Genomic DNA, 21,232 nt, shown 5'->3' on the forward strand with positions numbered 1-21,232 from the left:
ATATATGTAATAGTTTAACATTGAATATAATTTAATTAATAAGATATATATGTTTATAAGTGAGTTTCGATGGAGTACCTTTGCACCGATTTGATTGCCGCACTGGCCGGCCTGGATATGCACAATTTCTCGCATTTTAATCTGAAATAGGGTGAACAATCGACTTGATTACTTCCCATAATGAAAACAGTATAAGTAATTATTTAAACGTAAAATTGTTAATATTATTATTCAATAAATTCTATTGCTAAAAGCTCAGTCGACCTAATTCAATCAACGATCGCTGCTAACCAATCCTACCAGCAGAAATGAGGTAATTTCACGCCACAGTTCAAGATGTTTTAGGATTGTCGTCGACCGATCTCGACAGAGATGCAAAGTGGCCACAGTCAGAAAAGGGCTCGTTATTACTTTTATTCCATTTGTGAGTATGCAGCCAATGACCCTCCTCCACTATTCTAGTAATTGTCGGCAAGGGCCGTAGCAGCTTCTTAGAATGGCAGTAGCAAATGCTACAATATAGACGCTCGAGTTTCTATCGCGGAACGGTATTCTAGCCTGCTATGGACGACAAGCCCTGCTAAAAGTTGCCATTTGTTTGCTCTTTTGGAAGGTTTTTGAAATCACTGCGCCCAAGTGGTCTCGTGTAAGCTGTCCTTGCTTAGCGACACGTAACGCTTGAGACACGATCGTATTATTATACAAGCCATTGCCTTGACGTGCATCAGTGGCACTGAAGTCGGTTTACGTACGATTATATCACACATAATTACGGGTTTGACGCAGCACATGGTACGGTTAGGGTACCAGCTATACATATATATATATATATACGTCCTGCTACGTAAAGAAATTTACTACAAACTAATATGGATACAAGGCAAGATCGATACCTTGATGGTAAAGGTACTCAAGTATGAACAACTTTAGCGTAAGAGGCAGTGTCGAGTGTAAGCCGCTATCAGCGCTAACCGGTAAGATATTCATCACCACGTACAACGATTTTCCTTGGTCTTTGATTGTTTCAAACGTCGTTCTAAATTGCGTAACTAGGTATTCCATCAGATGGATGGCTCCCAGCACAAAACGAAGTGTGTCAATGGCCGGATTCGCACCCGGCCTCGACCGCAGCGTAGCAGGCAAATATGTTGCGCACTAAGGGGACTCCACTATGTAATCTATCTACAGGATGAACTGCTAGCAGTCGACAGGTCGTTATGTACTATACCTTGCAATATATATACTTAATTTTAGGTATACAAATATTTGAACTAGGTTCAAATCCCGCAACTCGACACAATGATCCGATGCAAAGCAGACGCCAGCCTGCACAGATATTCGATCATTCAACTTTCCAATAAAATGTGCTACCTGCTTCTTCTTTACAAGCAGTTAGCGCGTGTTTTATAACAGGCCTTGAGGTGGGACTCTTCGTTTTCAAAGCACTTGATTATAATGAGGTTTACTGCACGCACAATGAAGAACTACAGTCAGCTGGGACGCCCTCCTATCCGTCACGTCGGGAGACAACTGTGACGAACGATAAACTTCAAGTAAAAGAATACCTAGCAAATAACACGTAGGACATTGTCTCCGTTGTAAAAACACTCACATTGAAATAACTACAATGATTATCACGGCTACGATTATTACTCTGGTATGTAATATACCGAGAAAACCGCCGATGTTGCGTGTCCTATCCAGACTAAAGGACTTAGTCGGGTTTCTCGATGTCGGGGTTGTCGAATCAGGTAAGAGTGTACGGGCGGCCTTTAGTGGAAAGGAGCATTCTAGGACCGTCACTGCGGCCGCTCTGAACAGCATTCGGCTGGCGTAGCAGCTATTTGATATAGGGGCCGGGACAGACGATCTACAGACCGGCCACGCTCATAGTATCGCTAGGTGAAGGGTCATAAAAGCCTGCTAGTGGCGGCGATGGAGGTGACGCGGCGCATGGCACAATGTAGACAATGGCGTACTGATTTGCAGAGAAGGCAGCCTAGCTTGAATACGCATAGAACCGCTAGAAGAAAATCGTGAGCATCCTCAAATTAGAACTCTGTGCATTTTTGCCTTGGGTATTAGCTATCGCTAGTAACTGCATGTGTGACAATGAATACTCTCTATGAAAGTAAGTTACATTATGGAGTTGATCTGATTTTGTTTTTAAATTATAAAAATGTAGTTTCTGCGACAGGAGGAAAGAACGCCTACTTTTATATCTAACGGAACCGAAGTTAAAGTTTAGGAAAAGTTGAAATAATTGTATTCAGTTTGCAGACGCATTTCAGAGAGCAGCGATTTAGCCAGCCAAACCTGTACAAAACGGTGGCAAACGACAGTTCAGAGGGCAACATCAATCGCGAATCACTGCCACGACCGAAATTCTATCAGTTTCGTAATTTTACATGTCTACAGTGTTCAAAGAAAGTTACCTAACACATATTTTTTAACTCGCTCCTACCTGAACCTGAACTCTATTAGGTTCAACTATACTATTAGGTCATAGCGTTACTACGGATTGTTACTTAGCGATGACTTTCCGATTCTTATATGTTGATGATCTTTGTTCCATTATGCTATGACACTAATACTGACTGCTACAGCCCGTTCTGGTTATGGTACGTTGCCTGTATCTTCATTAGTTGTCATATGGTGTATCTCGTCAGGGCTTGAACCAGCGAGTCTTGGTTCCTAATTCAATTATTCCGTAATTCTTTTTTCAATTAGCCCTAATTAATAGACTATTAAAGCTAATCATTCGGTAAATTTAAGTACTTCCTGTAGAATTAAACTTTCAAGTTTAAATGCTTCATAGAGTCTTAACCCTTGTAACAGAACTTTTTGCGTCAGCTTGGTTACAGCAAGATCTTTTTTTTAGCTTTTAGATCTATTTTTAGCTCATAAATATATATATATATTTTTTTGAAATATTTCATCAGTATAATTTTTTGTCAACCCAAGTTAAATTATAAGCAAAATCGCAAAAAAACTCTATTTAAGCTGGTCGGTATACATATATATATACACATGTTCGTGTATGATTACATATCATATATGTAATTGTTTAAAATGGTCTCGGATAATTATATATATATATATATATATATATATATAATGCGATTTATTGCGACATACTATGCAATTTAAGGTAAGTGGCTTGACTACTGGCGGCATACCGTCCATGTTTCTGCCTTTGCAGAAACAAGATGGATCAACTTAACAAACGCTTATCTAGAAGTGCAAATCGTAGATCGGTCGAAAACAAAGAAGTACAATATGGTAGATATAGTTTCCTTTCAATTGACCAGTCTATTTATTTTTTGATACTCCCATCCTACACCCGCAAACGCATATTCCCATCATACAATGTTTATATTATTTGTCATATTTGAGCCTCTGCCTCTAATGTTTTTACACGCCGCTAAAATGTTTGTTAGCACGTGTTGTCAGCAGGTTTTCTACCATGAAACATGTGTTTCGCAGCGTGTACGTACATGTAGAGGCGTTATGCACGCTTGCATGCTGGCTCTGCTAGTATACTTTAGCAAATTGTTCTACAAAGCACCGATCTCGGAACAGGTTAGGGGAAAATAACAAATCGTTTCATTGAGGAAGAGAAACGAATTGAAGATCACAGCCTCATTCTCACCTCATTTTACCGCCATTTTAGTAAATACACAACTGAGCAGCAAGCATTCTCTGAGGAGAACGTGAAATGATCATTGGAAACAAAAGAATGAACTCAACACCGCCAATAATAATAATAACGATGATAATACCGTCCATTCATTATAAATTTCATGAGATCGTGACATCACGCATGTGTTCACGGTACGTTACCTAAATCGGAAAACGTTTTGGCAAGGCGTACGCCGTAATGGCTTGGTTCACTACTGCCGAACGAAAGCCAATTTATAAAATAACAAACTTGTGCCCTAGCGAACAACAGGTTATCGTTTTTGGAAGTTAAGTAAAGATCGATTACTATCGAGTACGCGGTGAAAGAGCCTCCTCCGTAATTCTTAAATCATTCCAAGTTGACGTAGTGCGTCACGAATCTGTATACGCTTGGAGGCAGGCTCCAGGACAGCACAACGGAATATGCACAACGCAGAAAAATGGCTACGGGCGGTGTTGGCTCCGAACCGAATCGTTGTCGTCCAAGGGCGGATCTATAATGGTCTTTCTACCTTGATTAGGGCTTCAGCAGAAAACAAAGTATATCATTGACCATACAATGCCACGAATTTCTCTTAAAATTTCTTAACGTATCTTATTTACTATATAATTAGATTCACAAATAATTGATCATGATATTACGTTACATAATAGATGTGAAATAAATCAATTCTCCTAAATCAAGACCTAGATCATTTATGTAGGCCCGCCGTTTGATTCACTCACTCATAATACTAACCAAATCACCTACATACAATAAATTGCGACACACATCTGTTGAAATAAAAAACAGTATATAAAGTGTATATAATAGTGTTAGCCGATTTCAGTTGATGAATAGTCCGACCGTCTGGTCGATCGCAAACAGTTCTAGTATAGCATGGTACTATAATGCGTTAGATTTCTATACGTTGACGTAACAACTTCTGCTCTGGTACTTAACGAAGTAACGAGAACATCTGATCTTCTACGGAAAATCAGTGGTAAAAAATTAATTGTAAAAAACAAAAAGAAATAACTAGTTAGGACGGCGATAGCCAATTCGAGCAGATGGGAAATAATAAAGATAATCACAGTTTTGTGTTGCAACGCAAAATGATGGCTTGTCTATGTGTCGGTTTGCCTGCCTAGGACAATAGTTATTATTTGGAAATTCTTTTTACTTAGCACCTGATGGGGCCTTCGTTGACAAGATTTGATGCACTGTAAACTTAGCGTCCTTGACAATTCCATGATCCGATGGTTATCCTATGTTTCATACGACTATTGCAAACCGAGAGATGCCTGTAGTAAACCTTGTGGGGCTACATGGAACCGATGACAGGTTTCAACATATAGGCATGTTAGCTTAGTTTCATATTGCTATGTAGTTCAGACGGAATCTTGACGGAATATTGTGTGTTTCGAAAGCATTAAAAAACTGGTTCGGCCCACCCTTTCAACGTCCACTTTTGCTAAAGATACCAATACCTATTTTTGAAGAGTGTACAGCTCTAGATCATGAGAGGTGTGGGCAAAAATAGAAACATTAGGATCATAAAAGTTCTCTATTATTTGTATTAGCCCTGTAGGACCTATTGTGCACGCGGTTCCGATAAAAGTCAGCATCATTATAGTACTGCAACAATATTTTGAATCGAAGAAATGAAAAGAGGTAATAAATCTATGTAAATGTTGCCTGTTATTATCTCTAACAAATGAACTCCTGCGCTGTTCTCGGTACCAGTTCCAGTTTCGAGTAGTGATCGAGTGCTTGCATCCACATGTGAGATAAGAAGTAAGTTAACTTTGTGCACGAAAATAAATTATAATTTCGCTTGTATATATTTAACTGCTTTTTGGGAATCGGGCTTAGCGTAAGCGTTTGTTAATTATTACATATCGAAATACTTTCTAGAATTAGCTTTCAATCTGTTTCTACTACTTACATTTTGCCCCTGTCCGAGCAGCGGGGCACATGCATGATGCATGAGTCACAGGATATGACTCAAAAAATGAACATTGTACAAACTCTGATTTTTCAGTTTTAGTATATTTCTAACACCTTAATGTGCAGCATTATAGCTACACTTACTACCCGTAGTGTTCCACATGCATATACCTGTCCACCGGCAATATTCTTCTTTGGATCTTCATTTTGAACTGTTGCAATCTAACTACAGGCGGGCCTGCAACAGGCTTATATGCAAAACGTCCGAGTGCAGTACAGGCTAAACAAGCGGGATTGCGGTCTCACTAGATCGGAGTCGACACTCAGCCGAATAGCTAATCCTGTTTCCAACGCGTGGGTAGAGCAAATCGGTCATCGGCCTTTGTCTTTAGATTTACGTGTTTTTTCTGTCCCTGATACGTAAGAAGATCAGATCGACGTTTAATGACGCCTCACCCACGTTCATAGCTAGAGTCACCCAGGCCAACTAGTCAACGACGTGGGTAGATTAAGTTAACTTTCCGTCGACAATAAGTATATGTATCGAAAGCAGATTCCATTGTTGGACAGACTTCACCACCGGAAACTAATATATTACGCCACATAGAAAATAGATAGGTATAGCAGAAGCTGGTTAAATGAAAAGGCCATAGGAAGTTCGCAAAGGATACTTGCCAACATAGCTAAGTAATCTAGAATAGATTAGAAGAACCTGAACTGCTAGGCTGCAAAAAACCTCCCCTGAAGAATGAGCGTATCGATTTCTGCAATGTCTTGCAAAGATTTCCGTTTCTGTTCAAACTCTTCTGTTATACTATAGTTCATATTGAAGGCTACAAAACAACGCCTCTAATTTGATCGTTTTCAAATGAGACGAATATAAATAAATGGGATGTGAAAATATTAACTTATAAACAAAGAAAAAAAAACATTACTGTTTTTGATACTGCTATTATTGAAAAGTCTGTGGAAATGCTTGTTGAACTGTAAATGAAGTGTTTACTTAACTATTTTATACCATTTTTCATTTTAATACATATATTCATAAGATAATTGCAATGTTTTTTATAATAACCATTTAGATGGGCGAAAAGTTTTTGAAAGACGTTGTCGAGAAATATAATAATTATTATTATTATCGGATTTCATTAAACTTCATTCGATCGCACAATACATCAGGCACGACTCTATAGTAGCGAAGGTCTTTGTAAATTTACAAACAAATAAAGATGAGATATCATCTGCACGGTTTGCGTGCTGAACACATAAAGGTTGCGCATACATAAAATGGATATACAAAAGATTTCTTTTGCTTTCAGATATGACAGTATATACGAAAACGTCTTCCGCAGTTTAAGATTAACATGATGAGGTCCTTGCAAGATGAGCGCAAAAAAAGCAAACGAACATCAGAAGCACAGCTGTCAATTGGACTGGTCACCATTAAACAACGCTAAAATATGAGCAAACGGTGTATAACGTATTGACGAGTCCACTAATACTGACTACTGAAGCACAACGTACGTACCGACGTCTTGCCGATGGTCCGCATATTGTTATACTAAGCAACGTAACTCCCTTGTCGACTGCTTTAATATTTTTAACAAATATTTTTAAAGCGCATCTTCGTTGCTTCATTGTGTGCGTCGAACACGTTTCTGCGCATAAGTTTTTTTCTGAAATATCAGCCTGCACCTGGGAGGCGGCCTTACTGTTGGCCTTCTGCCTTACATGCGGAGTTCCCTAGGTTCATCTCAGTTAGACTTAGAGGACCATTTAAGGATCAACAATGAAGCGCTAAAAAGCACCTAATAAAACGCCCGTTTCAACGATGCTACTCATTGCGGTAGTCGGAAATAATAAGAGCCCTGCAGGCGGACTTCGCCAGAAGGAGCAATACGTATTCGGAAGACGCTGGAAAAATAGTTTGTTTAGGATTTCAGTAGGCGCATGTTGTATCCTGTTCTTATGTCAGCCAACGAGCGCGGCACGAATCAGCCGGTAAGGCCACCGCATTTGAGCCTAATTACAGATGGATTTATCGAAATTTCCAAAATACAACCTGACTTAAGTAAGTGAAGTAAATGCAAGGTCCACGCTTGTTTTTAGCTCGGTATGAGAACAATTTAGGCTTTTTTTTTTTTTTTATTAACAAACAATTTATTACTGGCGATTTTTGCCAAGTCTCTCAACTTGCAGCACAATTTATTGACGGTTTTATTCGACGACCCACTTTCATATGGTGGGTTACTTTGATGAAGTAAGATTGGCCGTACTAAATAACTTCATTAATAAACTGCACTTCAGCTTGGTTTCGTCAATTGGCTACAAAAAGTCTTCCTTATACGAAGACTTAAGCTATAGATAAAACGAATACTTTAATGAACGCCATTCAGAAGAAAGTATCTTTCGCCGAGCAGTTTTCGGTATAGCTCTAGGGGAAGAATCTCGTGCCGAAGAAGAGCCGTCGATTAGCAGAGGTTGAATGTGATCTTTAAATGACCATATACGTAAATCATAAAGCTCATATAATTATTCCATTATTCTGATGTGTGTTTAGACTTTTTTGACTAAAAATTATCGACTAATCGCCGAAATCCGGGAAGTACTTCACTGAAGAAGGTATACTTGTTATAGGAATAAAGCGTATATAACTAACTGTGAAATATACGTTTTAGTGCTAAAACTTGAAAGTAAATTGGATAAACGTCAGAGTAGATAATTTTACTGTTCAATTGCTCCTCCTAGGCTTTAGTTGTCAGTAGTGAATGGCAAGTAGTATCGTGAAAAGGATCGGATCTTCATTGCACCGGCCACTTGCTCTCATCAAAAAGAAGCTTTTTGGAATAGAAGAACACGGAAACGCCAATGAAACCGACCAATAACGAAACAGTTTTAAACTAAGGAATCTTCAAATGCTTCGCATTTGTGGAAGATCGTTGGAAAAAGCTCTTGATACGGCCATAGGAAGATAGGTTGGGTCATTTGTTTCCACTACCTATATTTATTCTGACTAACCTATGGCATATATATATATACATAGTTAAATCGACACTTCAAAATCCTAGGGCCAAGCCTCATTTACATTTAAATCGAAGTTGCTGAAAGTGCTAGAGCATATTATAAATCTCATGATATACATAAAATACACAAAGGATTAGAAAACGTAAAACAGTTACTCATATCGAGCCATATGGGACAGCCGAGTACATAGACAACGGCAACTGCGCACCTACCTATAAAAACTGAGTTTTTTTTTTGTCAATTTTTGCTTGTTGGTATGTCTCGCTATATTGGAAAGCTGTCGTCAACCCGTATCGTAAAATATCGTTCTAGCCCCGAGCCTTTTCTGAACGCCAATTTCAAGACCTTAATGGCTTGACTCTCCAACAACCTAATACCATATTAATTAGCAATTTCTAGTCTGCAGCTCAATACAAAGCAAAGTAAATTAACTTCGTAATAGCAAACAACAACTAGCCACTTACTAACGATTTTCATCTTGGGTTAAGTACACGGGCTGGACATATTTTTTATTTTCTTTTTCCATAAATTTACTGTAGATGACTGGGCCCTTATCGAAAATGTGTATGTGACTGGTTAAAATTGCGATTCGCACGCGCTAAGGGGACAAAGGTTTGTAGATTTGTTCGTAGGTATGACGTCAAAAACTTATTAATCTCAGGATATATGTTATCTCGTGTGCAGAAAAATCGAATTTAGCGGAATACGGTAAGATCATGCGTGACGGTGATCTTGCTAGTCTCATAAACAAAGTTTTTCATCTTGGAGGTAAGTAAATTCTGGACCTACATCATCAATGTGTCATGCCTTTCTTTCAAGTAGAACACTGGCTTCAGGGGCTTGTTAAAGACATGGTCCAGTATTACTCTCTTTTCATAAGACTGCCAGTCAAGTCAATAATTTCAAGGTAGTTTTTAAAATGCACTATTTCACGTATTCAGCGTGCACTCCACGTATCGTATGAAGGTGACAGGTAACCGGGCACTTCAGTTGAAAAAGCTCAATCTGCCTGCCCACCATATCGGCGACTCTCTGCTCAACTAACCTCGATACTCAGGGGTGCCAGGATGGAGGCTTACGTTGGGGATAACCCACATTCATAATCGTCCACATCGATATATCTGTCGCACAACCGGCCCCATAAAAGTGCGGACGAATATAACTAACCGCGTACACACACACACAAAACGATATCGCTCATGGACGCTAGCTAGTTAATTAGGAGACGGAAAAACTCCATGGATAAAATGCCATAGTCAAGCCGAAGCCATGACGATTCGAGCAACCTAAAGCGATTTAGACGAGCAATGGTAAGGATGAACGGATCGTTGGACGCGCAAGCAAGCTTTGTATCAACCTGGCCAGGTTCGACCCACACCGGTCAACCAACAACGAACTCATTTAATCCGGTAAATTGCCTATCCGACATGTAGGCGCCATTCTAACCCAATCCAGCTGAGTGTCCAGCAAAAAGGCTGCGAAAGACACCGCAAGTCAGAATAGTCTTGGCTGATCGGTAACACTGACAAGTAGGCGATCTGACGGGCAGTCAGTTAGCCTTTCCACTCCCCCCCCCCCCTTCACCCTCTACCCACTGAGTACATGTTCGTACCTAAGACGAGATTTTCCAATGGCGGGGGGAAGCAGATGAATTAGCAATAGAAAATAATGCTACGTTTGGTATGTCAACGCTCACCCACAGGTTAGATTTTTCGAAGGTATTCTGTCATTATTCAATTAGATAAAAATAGAACTGTTGGGACACATAATAGATTATTTAAGCTTCAGTGTTTACAATGGTCCTAATGTACGGTACATGTTGGTTTACGCCACTTACAGTATCGTAACTACAAGATTTTTCAAAATCAAATTTACATACAGTTCTTAATGGAAACTCTTGCAGTTGCAAATTTGTATGTATAAAAAGCACAAAAATAATTTTCGTTATTTTAAATTTTTTGCTATGTTTAATCTAATCCTTGGATTCAACTGGCCCACAGTGCAAACATATACGACTCAATAACAGGCTGACGTTGTAAACGTTAGTAAGTCTTAAAGTTTAAATTGGTAAGCTTGCTGTCAATCGGCAAAGAGAAGTATTTTTGCTACTAATTTAAACATGTGAAATATATGTGTTTATTGCAAGTGGTTTTAGGCAAGAGAATCCGTGATGTGGGCTATAGGAAGCAAGCTAACCCTATTTTAGCCGAAATGCCAACGCTACTCGATTCTGATCGAAGTTAAATTAAGAACTCCATCGAAATCCTTTTTTAAATATGGTAGTTTGAGTTATATTATGAACGCCGTCAAATGATTACATTAGGAAATTTCGGCACTATCCGGCTCGAGCGGGTGTAAAAACGCCTTTACGAGCCTTCACTGCAAGCTGCATGATCTCGCACGACTCCCTTCGGGATGTTTCGGCATTGCGTTAATTTTTCGTATACAGCACATCGCTAGAAGCTGATAAAGTTCGGGCACATTACTCATCAGAACAAAGTAGGTTCTCTGGTCACAGGTCATGCCTCATATAGTTGTCTGCGGAGCTTTAGCGGCCTCAGGTGTTTAAGGCCTATACCCTGAAACGAAGCGCCGATTTGCATAGCCGATATAGTGAACTTATCAATATGACCGATCAGCATCCCTCAGCAGGTAATTATAAACCACTCTTAAGCTACAACGCTTAAATCCCATGATTTTGAAAAGGAAAGCAAGTATCCTTAACTACTAAAACAGGTGTAGCTTATTATCATATATGGCCTATGGAAGAACTCATTATACAGGTAATCAGAATCTAAAAAGGTAACGTGTATATATATTCTGACAGTGTCCTCTCATTAATTGCTAACCATGGAAAAAGCAGGGCTTCATATCGTTGATATAATCAATAATTACGTTTTGTTGTTTGTTAGTAACTACGCAAGAGCATTGAAGTAAGTTCAGCCCAACTGACGCCAGGTCACCACAGCGGTTTCATTTATGTCACAGAGATTTTCGTTATTATGGAATTACAGCTTCGAAGTAAGCTGGCCTTCGCAGGTTCTATACGACGTAATCACAACAATCCGCGGACTAAGGTTGATGTTTCGTGACACTATGACACGGTTTATGTAACGCAGCTGGCGTATTAGAGAATACATTGTCTAGCATCTCAATTGACGCGATTGAAATTCGGTTGTAGAAGCGACAAGACGTTGATACTGCTTTTACGTATGAGACCTATTCGTCTATAGCCATTACTAATGATATCTGCCAATGAACCCCCGAAGGTCTTGGCGTGCCTAAAGAGCTCTATTTTCCGTCAATTTGCCAACAATGGGTTAAATACTACATTTCGTTTTGATAGATCAAAATGCCCTAAGACGTTTTTTGAAAAATTGCAAAAAAGACATAAGTTTAATCATGTCCAACCCTTTCAATAGCCAATTTCGTGACGTCGACGCTTATGCTTTTGATGCAAGATACGAACTTTATTGCTCTACGACTACATATTGACGGCACGGTTTTCTCGCGTCTTCACGGCCGGTTCAGTATAACAGCTTAGTGCTGCCTTGTGAAAAGGAAAACACCTATTATATTCTGCATATAGTGCTTAGGACCTATTCCCTTGTTCAGGTACGTTTTATGTGCACATGAGCTTTTGGTTATTATTTTTTTTTACAATGTGCTCAGTATATAATTTAGTGTTCACGCTGATATGGTAGGGCAGACCAGAATACGGACTTGTACAGCTTCTATAGAATTTACTCTTATACAAATACTTATACGAATAGCGTTCCCTTCTATGTTTTATTCTATTTGGGCTAGCGTGTCATGCTGAATACGTGTCGGCGTCATGTCGTTTGTTTACGATCAAGTCTAGTGCGGTTAAAACTTGAGGAGTTCATTGAAGTGAGCTCCTAACTGCTCGCGTTGGCAAATTAAAAGGATCTGGCAGTCTGGCATTATGCACGTAAAAGCGGACGCGTGAGCTAAGCAAAGCACCTTTTTGGATACGCTACATATTGTTTCCTGCCCTAGGACAATATAGTCTCAAAATGTTGGCTCTACTTCATAGCTTCACTAACCGTGCTTATGCCGTGAGCGTATTTGCATAAAAACAAACCCCACGGATGCCCCATTAATGTGGGAAGATTAAGTAGAAATAGGCGAACATCGATATGCAGTGCAAGTATCACTTTTAAGAAATAATGTTTTTTTCCAGTAGCCACATTTGGCATAAAAGCGTTGAAACAAATTCCGATATTTGATTTAGCTCATAACATATATTACGATAGTGTTCTGTTGGGTTTTTTTTTATGCAGATTCGTATTTATGTGTTTGTGTGAAAAAAAAAAAAGTTTTGTAATATCCAGTTATATATCTACATTAGCCGGGACGGATGCATCCTTCGAAAAGCGCCAGTTATCTCTAAAATCAAGCTGATAGATCCATGTTTGCCACTTGTTTTTACTATTTTTATTACAATTTTAATATACATAAGCCACTTATTCCATCATATGCCCTTCGTCTTGTCTTTCATAGCAACGAAACTATGAACTTTCATTTAGTTGATATCAGTGTGGTGAAATGGTGAGCTTATATTATCAGAGAATAGCGCTATTATTAGAAGCAGGACTCAACTCTGTTCGTTAAACAGTCATTACACATAGGCAGTACAACGACAATTGGGACAGTTCGATGGATCAGCAGGTTTTTTGCAGCTCGATTTTGAATACCATTTACCTTCTTCCCTGTTCTTCATCTTGACAGGTCATGGTAGTACGTGGAAGGGAACCAGCTTTACTCTTTGCCTGTTCCCCGTGCTAGTTCTGCTAGCTTTCATAAAAGTGCCCTAAAGTTTCTAAACAGAAGCCTCACTGAGTGATCGTCGCATGTTCTATTTTCACCCGACAATATCAAGGGTTAGATAGAATATATAGAAATCTATGGATGCTGTCAGCATAAAGGATCGACTGTGCGATAATTTCTAAGGTATTAAAGCTTAATAACGTGCAGAACGTGCAAGGTAGGGTTTATCAGCCGTTCCAGCAAACAGCCAGTTAGTTAGCTATTACTATAATCACTCTTTTCTAGGAGTGTGTAATATGGATAGATGCTTCGAGCTCTACGGCCGGAACTGCATCAAAAAACGTACCACTCAGCAGATAGATATCGCTTGACAGGTGAACAAGACGTCCATAATTTGTTTTACATAAGGTTTACATTGATCATTAACAAACCAGAGTTCAGCTGATTTCAGGAATTCTCTTTTAATCAATATCGGGCGAATCCGAACAGGATGATTCCGTTTTTGTCAGTGCAGGACCGTTTGCGTTCACCTTTAGAAGCGCGAATAGCTTCTTATTCAGCATAAGTAGAGTGCGCAGAATTTAAAATAGAACGGTAGAGATTCGCGGACCACAAGCAATCCTTACATAGCGCACGTCTATGCGGACCCGGCTTAACTGGTGCCCAGTTAGGCGCTGTGGCGCCCCGTTTTCTGCTAGTTTTAAGTCTAACGTGTACGTGTCGGTCATTGTAATGTACTGTTTTCACCATTGTGATACGCCATATATATATATATATATATATATATATATGTACATAGTTTGTATAATTTGAAAAAAATGAAGTAATAAAAAGACGTCCTAGAATTGATGGCTTTCATTATGTTCATCAAGTAACATTTTGACCTCTGTTATGTTATGGCTGGTAGTAATAATAATGCACCTTATCAGAGCCAGTTTGCGACCGTAATGGCGTCGCTTTTTTTTTCGTTACTATAACTCAAATATTGAACAATGCGGGTTCTCGATCACCTGCTACGTGTAAATCAGCAATGCTCTGGGTGAGATCAAAATTGGTACAATCAATTCTTTGTTGAACTTGCAGAATGATAGATAGTCAATAAAGAACTTATTCTTCCTTACAAAGAATCAAAACGTAGATCAATTTGAAGAAGCCATCTGAGACGACGGCCTAGCCGCTAACGTTCAGTCATTTCTGTTTGTTGCGAGGGTTTTGCCAAGTTACAATTCATAGCAAAATCAACCGATCTCAAAATCACATCGATGTTAGGTGATAAACAAAAAAAGAAAAAAAAAAATAAGATTTATTACCCTACGAAGCTTCACGCTCTATTTATGGGTAAATTAGATGCATGTCCTGCACGTGCATTGCACCTCATACCCTGCTTCCTAGTACTACAATAATCCTGCGTAACAGATTTACGAACCTGAAATTTTTGTAATTCTCAAAGTGGAAGGTGACAGTAAATTTGAAACTTGGTCGCCCACAATTTAGACGGAATTAATCAACACTGAGACCAGAAGGAAGAGCTTTAGTTCCCCGGAGAGTACAATATTTCTGTCGTTCATTTTCAGCTGACCTAGCCTAAGGCCATCTGGAAATGAGAGAAGACTCTATTTTATAAAATAGGTAAATAAAAAGGAAGCAGATTACTTACTCTGTTAGGTAGTCTGTGCGGATGTTATGTATTGAAATACGTGGCCAGACGATGGGTGTTTTCGAAAAATTAATAGAAAACAGCATTTTCCATCAAAACCACTTTTCATTTGACAACCCGTACGGTGAGGCACAACCCGTGTAAATAGCTTCACATTACCATATTGCATCGTATATAAAATGCAAATAAATATCTTCAAGAGCTGATTAAATTATTTTCGAAATTAAAATTTTATTAAAATTCGCAAATACTTGTAATTTGCAAGCCAATGTACTTGTTCTGATGAGCATACGTGAGTGCTGCTAATAAGAGTTAAAAAAAACAAGCGTATAAAGGTCACCTGAGACACGAGGCAGTAGCTTTCCAATATCGTTAGCGCAGATGACCTATAATTAACAAAAGGTCAATTTGCACCTGTTTCATTTATGTTATACTCCTTTTATACAAGTCCACGATATGTATCTATATCTAGTCGATCGGTCATAAGTCTCACAGGATTTCATCTGTTTAACAATTCTGTTTTGAAATAGGTATGGTAGTACAGTCCTTTGGAACAGGAAACGGATACAAGAATATACAAAATTAACAGATGTGGCCGGAGCTGGTCTCTGCTGAGTGGTCTTTGTAATTTGAGGAAATAGGCCGAAACGTTTACTACTTAACGTTAGAAAACTAGTCTCATAAGAGCGTTCCTATTTTTGTCCTAGCTTTCATACCAGATAATCAAATGTTCGCTCCCTGTAATTGAACATTCCTTCCATTTTATGGTACCAGTTAACCCAATATGGATAGAATCTATATGCCATTGTCGGTGGAAACACAGGAGATATATTTGCTTGAGCGGTACGTCTAGAGACCCGATACATGACTAGCTTTCTAGAGGACCAGATTTTTCGCTTCGCCTACTACATATCCGTATCCGGTCGAATTGGCCTTTAATTCTAGTAAGAGTAATTTCAAAATGTTCACACAGCACAGCGGTCCATATCTATCATTGATCTATTGGACTATGTCCTGTCAGCTTGCTTAGTGCTTGCTCAAACGCTACGTTTCGTACGTATCATAAGTGACCTAGAAATGGTTTCCAATAAATAGATCTGTCGGATAGTTTTTTTTTTTTTTTTTTGTTCCTTATTTGCTTTTCGTACGATCGTTTCGAGGGGGTCGCCAGATCGATGTCACGAAATACCGACTTCTACTGTTTACGGTAGATGTCGGTGGTTATATATGTGACACTGACCCGGACTACTACAACGAAGGAGCATCAAGTTCACAGTAGATAATGGCGGGCTATCGATAGAGTTAATCGCTTCATCAATATTCACGACCTTACCGGTTTATACAGTTGGCGTGCATCTAGCAATACAGATATAGTAAGATAGATGAAATGTCCAACAATAAGCAGCAAAGGCGACTTCTGAGAGGCAAATAGATATAGAACAATGTCGAATAGGGTATTGAGCGAAATAGACCGATTGTTATTATTAGTACGATCTATAAGTACGCAAGGGATATCGATAAAAAAGATCACTTTACTAGGCAGAAGCGATCAAGGTGGGTAGAACTACCATGAGGGGAATAAGGGCAAAGTTTTGATTGTCAATGAAGGCAAATCAATCATGCTTAACTATGTTTTCAGCGGGGATATAATTATTGATGTCCTACCTTATAAAGAAAAGGCGCGAGACAAAGATATCAGCCTGTGTGAATATAAAGAACTGACCGAAATAGGCATTGGTCTAATAATAACTTCAATAAAATATAGTACATCAAACAATAGATAGACATATTGCTTTATTCTAGTTATCAGTATCATGTACATGAACTAGAACAAACCTGGTTTACCCGTATATTATCGAGTATACAGATATTTTTTACAAGCAGTGTCGTTGTTGACGACTCCTAATTAGAAACCGGAAATGCTGAGAGCTAATCACTACTCATGGGGTTTGGTTTAAGTCTTAGGCTGTACAGAGATTCTGGAACTCCGCTGAAAAAACGCCCCCTATGGGACTAAGTTTACTGAAAGTCAACGGGAACTATTTATTATATTTTAACTATAACGCTTTCCATAGCAGATACTATAAGGCATTTTTTCTTTTTCATATAAATTTCTATTGCCTTATAGTATCAGTGAGAAAATGTTCGCGTGCATATAACTGTATTAAGACACGGCCGTAACGAAAGTGTAGTTACCAACCAAAATAGTTAAATGTGCATGTTGTGCAGAGCTAATCCTAACTCGCCAAACGTCGGCTATTAGTTCCCCTCTTAGTCGCTCCTTACCACAAGAGGCCGACATAAAGTTTCTCTCCTTTTTCACTTGAGCGATACGTACAGTTCAGGGCTTTTTAGGCCACCTAAATTTCCCTTTTTCCATTATGTATGCTACGCTAAACGACAGGTGGCTTGATTGTGGTTCCCCTAGTGCAAGCGATCGAATCTAACACCTGGTAGTCAGTCGACTTTCATTGTTTTTTCGCCGTTCGACCCGTGCCGAATGTATGTCTTTCGACCCCTCGAACCTAGGAACAGCAACGGCTTATGCTTCAATACTACCATCTAGCACCAGTAAGCATCCTACAATAGTCAAAGGCACATAAAACACATATCTCAGCTCTGATACGCTTTAACAAAACAAAAGATCGACGTCAAGTGTCTTTTGAGCGCTGCGTGAGAGCGCGTCACATAGATGAAATATTTACCGGTTTAATCACGCTTCCCGTGTCGTATAATATATCGTTAGCGAGGCCTAAACCTTCGGCCCTTGGCCTGAACCCTCCAAGTGAAGGTTTAACTGCCTAAAACACACTGTGCATGCAAGCTGGCCGCTGAAGCACTACCATTTCATTTAGTTGCCGAAGCCGCTACAGATCGATACAGCTATCGGCTGTAACCATCAATCTAGTTACTACGTTAATACATTAGCCGTTCTGATGATGGTGTTTGCTCGTTTTCCGATCCCGACTGTGCTTCCATAAGTGTGTATCTTGCCGGACGAGTTTCCTTACTCAAACAAAGAAATAGGTACGCCGATCATTGAATCGACAGCTTTCTATCCATTACCTACTATTCCTTATCGACACTCCCGTGATCTTGTCGCCGCTGCGACTGCTGTTGTCTATCGGTATGGTTTTCGGTCCGCTTCGCGCATCAGTCTACAGACAGGCCAGTCTCTTCCACTAATCGATGTTTTATTTTGCTTCGTTTTACACTCGAAACATTTGCGCTACGCACACATAGAAGAAGATTCAACAGTGCATGGCCAAACTGCCGATCGTAGGACTGACGCGCACAAAGCACAGCGAGGAGATCAGCAACGAGGAACAGATGTTTTTTGTGTGGGGGCCTGAAATGTTACGGTAGCGCGAAAAATAAAAAACAACAACCAGCGAGAACACCCACCTCTCTCTTTATGAGACGACGAGGACGAGGACGAGAACGCGATCTAAGACATTACTTTGGATCTTGTTTCCTTTTGCTCATTTGGTTGTATACTTCGTCGGTGAACTGCAACCAGTCAGTGCAGGCTAGTAAACACTGAAGTTGTACGACGAAACAAGTGAAGGAAGGGTGCTTCAAGTTCGACTCCGTAGGTGAAACGTGCACTTTTCTTATGCTTAACTCGGACGGTGCTTCTTGCCTTTGTTTTGCCTTATCTCTAAGGATATCCTCTACAATGATACCGCGAAATATATACATGTCATATCTAGGATTGCATTTTTAATATATTACTTCATGTCGAAACGTTGTTTTGCCCCAACTCACGTGCTTAGGCCCTTTTTCGTCGACCGACCGATGCTAAGTGATTACGAATGGACGCATTCGTTTTCTGCCGGCGAACGTTCTGCTTCAAAACATATAAAGCATTATATCGGGCTTGAAGCGTCCATCCGTTGGCTACTATCACTATACACTACAATAAGTTATATCCTGCCAAATGAAGAAGATACTTTTCGCTCTTTGTAGAGAAATATATAGAGCTGCATTGAATTGAACCAGGCATGTATATATTAACAGGCGACACCTTTCGAAAATGAATCTACGAAGGGATTGATTTTGCTGGTAGAGTCTCTTGCAGAGAACATCAGGGTTCTCTTTTTTTCAGTGGCAATTACTTTTGTTGTTAGAGGCTATTACAGCAGATCTCTGTCTTGACAGTTCATGGTAATGGCAACAGTTAATGCACCTGTTGAATCCAGAAGAGTAGAGGAACTTTCACTTTGAAGGGTTCCACCTTCGTGGTGTTCTACGCCCAGTGCTTGAGTCATTCCGAGACATCTCGCATCCTAATTTGACAAGCAAACCCGTTACTACGCTATTTTTGAGGGTCTATAGAACACACTAATAGAACCTAGTCTATGTAAAACGAAATGTACATTATCAGTCCGTGTAGAAAGTTTCACCAAAGAGATTTTAGTAAAAGGTTCAAGTTAACTCTACAAATCTCTCAAAAGTTAACTCAACGGCGAAAAATATCCCATGCTAAATCGAGACACTGACACCAAGTGTTGCAGCTTCTAAATATCGAAGTATTTACGTACTGTTTCCGAGTCTTTGGTTATCAGTTGCAACATAGTCTATTCCGTCAAATATTCGATAAACTGGCGCTACCCCTAAATCAATTTACCGAATGATAAAGAGCAAAGAGATGATTGCCATACTAACTTAAAGTTGTAGGCATTGCTGTCGGCCATATATTTATCTACCTACTTACGGCAACGTCAAATTAGGACTTTGAGTATACGGCCTTCCTGAGTACGAATCATTTATATGGTAATAAATACTTACAGCGCACTAATGAAGGATAAATGAGCGTTGCAAGCGGCGAACACGAACGCGGGATCCGGCCCTCCTTCTCTAAGGATGGAGGCTGATGAGTGGAGTTTTTTTTAACTGACTTTCTTTACCCAGGGGCCATTCGGTATTATGCTAGCAGTTACTGTTGTTTTGTCATCGGTAAAGAGAGTCCAGTGTGACAGAATGGCGTACCAATAGGGTCAGCAGCTGGCCGTCGCGCCTCTATGAGCAATAAATTGTAAACCGCTATGTATCGTGAACGATATGTAGTTACTAAGGATTTTGGATGGAAAAAAGGATTCTGATTGTTTACCAGATCTTTCGCAACGTAACGTACAGCAGTAGCAGATTCGCTGATAGTTTATGATAAACACACTGAATGGATTATTGCAATTAGACAAAATAGTCAAACATGTAGGATCGTTTAATAACGGTAGCAATCAGAAGAAATTCGGTAATTACATACAAAAAATTAAACATGCACGACGACACTACATGCGTACATGATGAGCTAAACCTAAAAGGTCCGTAAACGTCGGTCTTTCAGCAGTGAAACAGTATCGTACCGCGTAAGTAAAACGCGATCTGGTTAGTTTGCGTAATTTGTAAAAAAGAAGTTGTCTAGCCGATAATACAAGTAGATAGATCGTATGAATGATCAAATATGCATAAAGTCACAAACAGTCTTTGAAGGACCCGTTTCGGACATTAAGTTTTTTGCTCGCGACAGTCTTTAAGTAGGCCGTCTGTGGCAGCGCATGTCTCAATATTGTCGAAAAATACATCATAACAACGCACACACCATCCCGAAAATGCCACAGTTTATTTCGATGTTAAAACTGTGATACGCCGTGCTCGAAGCACGTCGAATTTCATAAGTTCCATGAGGCAACTAGCAAGCTTAAAGAGAAAATTATGCACCGAGGGCTGGCCCACCCGTATCCTAAATGGCTAATTGTTTTTGGAACATTTTTGAGGCATAGGCACTCCCTAGGCAGTGGCCTGAAACTCACTAATTTCCGTTTTTAAAATGAACGTCCCTCTAACGTACTGTTGCTTCGCTGAAAATATTATTTTGGCCTACGATAGATATAACCAGCACGCATCATCGAAAAATAAACTTAATAACTAAACTAAATACTATGTTTACCTCTAAATCCATTATTTTATGATTCTTAATCAGTTCTAAGCCATAGATAACCAAACGCTTGGTGCTAACGCTTAGCAAATCCTGTGCACTAATAATGCATAAATCGAAAGTCATTGGAACGTTTCCAGCTAATAAAGCCGCTCCAATGCAGCAATAGAAGCTGAGCTACATACTACTTACATAAAGAGATATTAATGCT

The 21,232-nt window shown here is 39.5% G+C and overlaps 2 long non-coding RNA genes across 3 annotated transcripts in view; one reads left to right on the forward strand and one right to left on the reverse strand.

The window, feature by feature from the left end:
• LOC147753630 (uncharacterized) overlaps positions 1-1,639 on the reverse strand; it is a 3,305-nt gene extending 1,666 nt beyond the window's left edge. Inside the window, exons 1-2 of one of the 2 annotated variants that reach the window (XR_015310600.1) lie at positions 1,613-1,639; positions 79-141 (exon numbers count right to left, since the gene is read on the reverse strand). This is a non-coding gene — a long non-coding RNA (uncharacterized LOC147753630). The other variant, XR_015310601.1, reaches the window with a different exon arrangement.
• Positions 1,640-2,038: 399 nt separating this feature from the next.
• LOC111259472 (uncharacterized) lies at positions 2,039-6,835 on the forward strand. The gene is made up of 3 exons (XR_002679649.2): positions 2,039-2,131; positions 5,408-5,458; positions 5,844-6,835. It is a non-coding gene; the product is annotated as an uncharacterized LOC111259472 (long non-coding RNA).
• The last annotated feature ends 14,397 nt before the right edge of the window (positions 6,836-21,232 follow it).

Source organism: Varroa jacobsoni, unplaced genomic scaffold, assembly GCF_002532875.2.
Source record: "Varroa jacobsoni isolate VJ856 unplaced genomic scaffold, vjacob_1.0 scaffold_337, whole genome shotgun sequence".
NCBI lineage: Eukaryota > Metazoa > Arthropoda > Arachnida > Mesostigmata > Varroidae > Varroa > Varroa jacobsoni.